The 6,819-nt window shown below is 48.6% G+C and overlaps 1 pseudogene; it reads right to left on the bottom strand.

The window, feature by feature from the left end:
* Positions 1 to 3,178: 3,178 nt before the first annotated feature.
* LOC132240149 (large ribosomal subunit protein mL39-like) lies at positions 3,179 to 4,248 on the bottom strand (annotated as a pseudogene).
* Between the last annotated feature and the right edge of the window lie 2,571 nt (positions 4,249 to 6,819).

The following is a 6,819-nucleotide window of genomic DNA, read 5'->3' as shown; positions in this document are numbered from 1 at the left end:
CCTGCCTCTCACGTTCCACCTGTACCGATTATAACAACCCACCTTGTATTCCCCTCCAGCAAGCATAGTCCCCCTCCTGTCCCAGCCCCAGTGTTTGACAGCTCAGAGAAGGCGTGACAATGAACAGAGGAGGGCAAATTTGAAGTTCTTCAAGACCAGTCTCCCAAAAGGGCGGAGAGGGGACACCTGAGTCTCTTCCAGGCCCCACCCCTGAAGGATGGGGCTTGTGCCACGGCTGGGCGAGGCAGCCCCATGAAGAAATCAGCTGGAATCGTTAGAGCTGGTGGACTAGTGAGGCTCCTGGCTTTCTTTTCCAGAACTTTCTACCTACGCCATCTGTCCTTGCAGCAATGACTGCGTAGGGTCTGGGGTGGATAGCTGGTGGGGTTGGTAATCAGGTTCCGGTTTCCAATCACTGGTTGCATGATCTACTGACGCAAGCATTCTGCCCTTTACCTAGAGCAGTGGTTCTCAACCTTGGCTGCACATTAGAATCACCTGGGAATCTTTTTAAAATCTTGATTTCTGGGCCTCATCCTCTGGAAATTCTGTTTCTTTGTTATGGGGTGGGGCCACAACATTAGTAACAAAGAAACAGAATTTCCAGAGGATGAGGCCCAGAAACCAGGATTTTAAAAAGATTCCCAGGTGATTCTAATGTGCAGCCAAGGTTGAGAACCAGTGACCTAGAGCAAACGGCTCAGCAATGAGCACCGGATTCCTGGAGCTCAAATGTGCTGCTGCCCGCACAGAGGGTTAAATCGGACTGTTCGCACCTGGGTGAAAGTCCTCTAAATGGTTCTGTGGATCACATTGTTTATCCCCGGCAGAGTTGGAGTGATGCAGAGACTGAGGAACTCAGAGGAAGGGTTCCATGAGAAGATAAAACTCATTAGTGAGACCACTCACAGTTTAAATATTTATCTCCTAGTTTCCGTAAATATTCTCAGGATCCTGTATTAATTCCCACCGTATAACATGAGGTTCACTGGGGAATCTTTTATCCCCTCTGGCCTTTGTAGATGCTGCTGCTTGAGCCAGACAAACCGTCTCTCTCTTCCAGTCTTCCCCCCGGAGAATTCTTAGTCATAGGCTTGGACTCACTCATAGTGCCTTCCTGGGCTCCTGCAGCACTGGACACCCTCCCCTCCCCGCCGTAGTACTTGTCACAGTGGGTTGTAATTGCTTATGCACTTATCAGAACCCTCCACTAGGTCAGAAATAGCTTCTTCATTGCTGTCCTCACAGCCCAGCCTGTGCCTGGGACCAGGCTGAATGGAGCTGAAACAGCCTCTAAAATAGCAAAAGACACAGACTCCCCCTTTCCCCCTGGCCCCAGGAGAGTCAAAGTAAGGAAAGCAAGAGTAGTTGTCAAACTGGGTGGCACATTGACAGCGCAGTGAAGACAGGCAGGAGGTCAGAGCTGAGGACATGAGGACCACATCTTGGGATGGGTTCCCAGTGGCTGGAGTTCCAGAGGCTGATTATGCACCCTGCCAGAGTGCCCAGATGCATTCTTTGGCTGCTGGCAGAAGATGAGGAGGTCAGGCAGGGGTTTTGAGGTGCTGGGATGGGCCAAAGACTCTGCACTGGGTATGTAGGGTCCAAAGCTGGTTCTAGAGGTTCAACGTGAGAGGTACCTGGCCAGCCTGCAGGGCAGGTCAAGAGCATGTAACAAGCTCAGGAGTGGCTCCAACATGGAAGCTCCAACAACTCAGACATGTGAGACAAAGTAGGAGGTGCAGGACACCAGCAAGTTCAACTTCTAGTGAGGTGGATCCAGGGCCAGTGATGTGCCCTGCAGGAGCCAGGCCTTGAGGTGGGAGAAGATACAAATAGGCGGACCTCAGGGTCTAAGTGGAGCTCAAGAGAAAAAAATAACATGGCTTTTTATTAGGCTGAGTCCCCCAGAAGCAGACCCTGAGACAAGGATTCCAGGGCAAGTGGTTTATTTGGGAAGTGAAGGAAACAATGATAGGAGAGTGGAGCGGGGACACAGGAAAGGGACAGCATCTGGTCAAGTGTTATAAAATGAGTTCCGGCTGTGGGCACTTGGAGCTCTGTCTTGCTGGGGGGTGCGGGTGGGGGGCTTTGGGAGCCAGTGAAGAGCATAGCCAGAGCCATCTACATGAGGAGTGAGGGAGCTTGGGGATTTACCCACCCATTCCCATCTGTCGTTGGTTGAGTTCTTCTCCCTCATGGGTGGTGTAAAGTGACTTCAGCACCAAAGCCCACAGGCAAAGAGTGCAGAGCTGGCAGTGGGGCCTTGGGAGTAGTGTGCACTGAACCGATGAGGACAGAGGGCTGGGAGGTGCCGTAGGCATCTGCTACAGGCTTTTTAAAAAATGTATCTTTATTGTTGAAAGTATTACAGAAAGCTCATCCCTGAACCAGCAGACGCCAGGGCCAGTTTTGAGCAGCTGCACCTGTGCCAATGAGTACCCTTGAGCTGGCTGCTGACATCCTTCTTGCCCATTGACCTCAGGGTGGCTGAATCTGCAGGTTTCCCACTCACTGAGCCCCTTGAGCAGAGAAGCCCAATCTTGATTCCTCTACCTCCCCCCTATCTCCCTGGTCTGCTGTGGAGAAGACCATTAAGAGCTCTGGGTTGAACAGAACTAAAACCCAGCTTGGGAGGGTCAGAGAGGAGAGGGGACCAACTGCTCCCTTGAGGCCCCTGAGATGCCTGCCTCACCTTCGAGCAGCAGCAGCAGCAGCAGCCGTAGCAGCTAATATCTACAGAGGACTTTCTATCTGTTAGAAACTGCGCTTCACTCCTTACACACTTTGTCTCATTTGGTCATAGTTACCCTCGGTTACAGCATCCCCATGCACAGATGAGGAAACATTGAAAGTCCATGATTTCATTTCTCCCGAACCTCTATTTCCACTTGGGACATTTACCTATTACTGTGAATGGGCAGCTTGTGCCAAACCCAGGTTTGGTTGTGCCAGGATGAGCTCAGAGCAGGATTCTTGCACTTTGAAAAACAGAGGTGGCCAGACTCAAGATCTCAACATAGAGTGTGTGGAAACGCCTGCTCCAAGGTCACATAGGCACGTTAGAGCCCCACATCCCACCCTGCCCAGGGCGGGATCCCAAGACCAGAACTTCATTCATTCCTCCTTCACACTGCCTCTCCTGCTGGTAGAAGGACACCTTCTTTCTTTCTTTTTTTTACATAAAGAACTTTTATTTTAATTTACTATACATGTTTAAATTTTAGGAAGCTACTAGGTAGATGCACTTTCATCTGCAGGTTTAGTTTGATCTTCAGTTACCAATTTCCGAGACCTTTCCAATAGCTTAGTCCATGTCGTAAAATGTGCTCTTAAGTGAACAGGTAAAGAGAGACCCTGGAATCTTCTCGTACAAGACTTGACCCGGTGGCCTGCAGATTGTGAACTGCTGACACTTCAAACTGGGAACAAATACTTGTTCTTGGAATAAGAGGGCCTTCAGTCACATCAATGAAGTCACCACATCTGTGCAGCTTGACTATTCTCTCAGGATTCTGAGATGCTTTCTCTCCTATGAGATCTACTTTATACCTGTTGTGTTGAAATATTTCTAATGCCACTTTTGCATCAACTTCCAGAGTTTCAAATGGGAGGTCTTTATAAATTAAAGTATTAACATCGTTTGTGAAAGAACGTGGGTTCTCTTCTGTTGGCATCTACTCATCAAGTCTCTTATCCAAAACTACATCATAGCAGAAGGCTCCAGCGATCACAGGCACTTCTGGAGCTCTGACCAAACGACCAAGTATTTGTCTTTAAATGCCCTCTCTATCACACAGCCCATCATCAGGGCACAAGACCGTCAATAAGCCTATTAACTTCTCCTGGATCAGGATCTTTGAAAGTAAGAAACTGAATTTCACAGGGTTTGGTCAAAGGCTTATACATGTCCCACGGCTGTTCATCCACAAGAGCCAGAATGGACTTCTTGCAGCACCACTCACTTAAATGCATGGCACAACTGTAGGGCATCGACATGTTTTTATTCATCACAAACATGGTGCCAGGGTCTGTTTTCCCAACGAGTTTAACCTCGATCTTCTCGGTCCGGGGAGTTAGCGATGACTGCCTGTCTTTCTCTTTATTGAAGACATTGTTCTGCATTTCTATCAGTGCGGTCGGTGACAGCTGAGACGCTGTGGATGTTGCTATACATCTCCAGCCAGCGCCGCCACCGGGGATGGCGTGCCAGAGCCACGACCCCCAGACTCCCACGGCCACGGCCATCACTTCCGTCCTGGCCCAGAAGGGCACTTTCTAGAATAAATTTGCTTATGTAGCCCATTTTCTAGGTATTTTCCCAGATGAGTGTGTGTGTGTGTGTGTGTGTGTGTGTGTGTGTGTGTGTAAGTGGATGTCTTATAGAATTGTCCTACAATGCCAAGTCTAGGAGAAAAGGCTAATTTTTGGCAAGAATTCTGTGGCTATTAGAGTTTCTTGACTGGACAGACCAAGGGTGGACCTTGAGAAAGAACACTGAGGCAGCCTGAGGCAGCCCTGCCCTCGAGTGTCTGCAGCTACTCGAGGCTGAGGTGAGATTGGCCTGAAGGCAGGACTAGGAGGTGCCCTCAGTGGCCTGCTCTGCCCTGTTCCCTGGTTCACATGTTTTACATACTTAGTCCAGTGTTTAGGGTCTTGTCCAGGAAAACGATTTTGACTGCTGCTGGAAAGGATTTTCTTCCCAAGATTTTTGGATGTGTTTCATTTTCCAATTTTGAAAAGTGAGAGCGATATTTTCCCACTGAGTCTGTGGAGGGAAGGAGTAGGGTCATGGTCACTCTCTGGCTGCTGTCCTTCCTTCTCCCTCCCACACACTCATCTCTGCTGTTGGCCTGGGAGAACCCAGGTCCTCACTTGGCTGCCAGCCTTCTCCTTCAAGGCCCTCTGTCCTTCCGATACATCCTCCCTCAGGCTTGGGTTCCCAAGAAGACAGAAAACATGAGTATCACAAGTCTGTACCTTCTACTTGTCCACATCCAACATGAAACTATTCTGTGGTTATTTTTCCTGACTGCTCGCCAGTTATCATCTGTCCCTGGAGTTCATATGAAAAATGCCAAACCTTTCTGCCAGTCCTTGGGCCAGACCAACATTCCAGGCGAGACCTTATTTGCTCTGGGAACTGAGCACGAGTCTTCCTTCTGGAAGGGTCCCACTGGAGTCATCCCTCACCATGCTCCACTCCCTCAGCAAGGCCACAGCTGTGACATCTGGAGGAAAAGGTAGTAAGAGGTGATGGTGATGCAAGTCAATGCATCATGGTTTGCCAGACCTGACTGTGCCATCAGAGATATGCCTGGAGGGTTTACAAAAATGATAGAATTTTGAGTTTTGTATCAGTTAGCTTTGGCTGTGTAACAAATGCTTCAAAACTTAGTGGCTTAAAACATCAGCCATTTATTTAGCTCATGATTCTGTAGGGGTGTGCTTTTGCTCTGAACCTGCTCATCTGATCTTGGTAGGATTACTTAGGAACCATGGTCTAGAATGGCCTCCTTCACAGGAGGTTGGCAGGCTATCAGCTGGCTGCCCAATGCAATTAGGCCACAAGCCTCTCTTCTTCCAGTGGGCCAAGTCAGGCTCATTCACATGAAGCCACAGAGAATCCAGGAGCAGCTGGAGGGGGTGGGTTTCTTTCAAGTCTCTGCTTGTGTCACATTTACTGAGGCCCTAATGGTAAGTCACATGGACAAGCCCAGAGCTGTTGTGGGACAGGATCACCTAAGGGAGTGGGTACAAGAGGTATGAACCAATTGTATTACATTACAGCATATCCATCATGGATTTTTACTCCAGGCTCACTAAATCTGACTCTGGGGGGTGGCACCCCAAATCCATAATTTTAATCCGTTACTGAGTAATTCTCACACAGCTGGTCCACAGAAAGTCAGCAGGCCACTGAGAACTATGATGAGTTGTGAACTCAGAAGCCTGCAGAGGCCAGGCATGCTACATAAACATGTGACATCACAGGTGTAGGATGACAGGGAATGCACAGTCTGGGCAAACTGGACAGTCACCGAATGGAAGAAATTCAACTTCAGTTTTCTTAATGTATTGACCAAGCCAAACCCCACATGTGCCCAAATGGCACGTGGCTGTAAGCCAGTGTCTCTCATAGGCTCAGTTTTCTTAAGACGATTTCCCAAACTGTTAGAAAGAGAGCTGGCCCAGATATGAGGGGCCATACGTCAGTCCACAAAGAGCCCTACTCTCATCCCAGCTGTCCAGCCATTGTTGTTCACACAGGGCAGCTGGCATCCAGGAGTTCTCCCTTCCTTTCCATCTTGGACTTAAATTCACCCTCCTGCTGGAATCTTCCCTGATAATCCCCTATGTTATTTTCCTCTTCAGTACTCATCACCATCTGACATATGCTTTCTCTGCTTATTGGTTTAATACCTCTCTCTCCCACAAGAATCTAAGCTCCATGGACTCTTGTCTGTTTTGTTCATTTCAATGGGCACTTAAGGAATATTTCTTCAATGCATGGAGCTCCCTTGCTATAAGTTTTCATTTTGATTATTTATTTTTGCTGGCCAGACTCTGGCCTCAGGAATGGTACCAGCCTGGCACTGAGCATCTCTCTATGTTTGCTCTGTGGATTGAAGTCATGTTGATGGAATAGGTTCCTCTCACATATGCCCATCTTCCTTCAAATCCATTTGCATCGAAAGAATGTTCTCTCACAGATGATCAGAGGTGGATGAAATTGAGCCAGGGGTCACCTGGAGGCATAGCAAAGAGGGAGAGAATGCAGGACCTTGGAGTAAGAAGGTGTTGGACATCTTTGCTTTA

Source organism: Myotis daubentonii, chromosome 8 (genome assembly GCF_963259705.1).
Source record: "Myotis daubentonii chromosome 8, mMyoDau2.1, whole genome shotgun sequence".
Taxonomy (NCBI): domain Eukaryota; kingdom Metazoa; phylum Chordata; class Mammalia; order Chiroptera; family Vespertilionidae; genus Myotis; species Myotis daubentonii.
The sequence above is the reverse complement of the archived record's forward strand: the minus strand, read 5'-3'. Positions and strand labels throughout refer to the sequence as shown.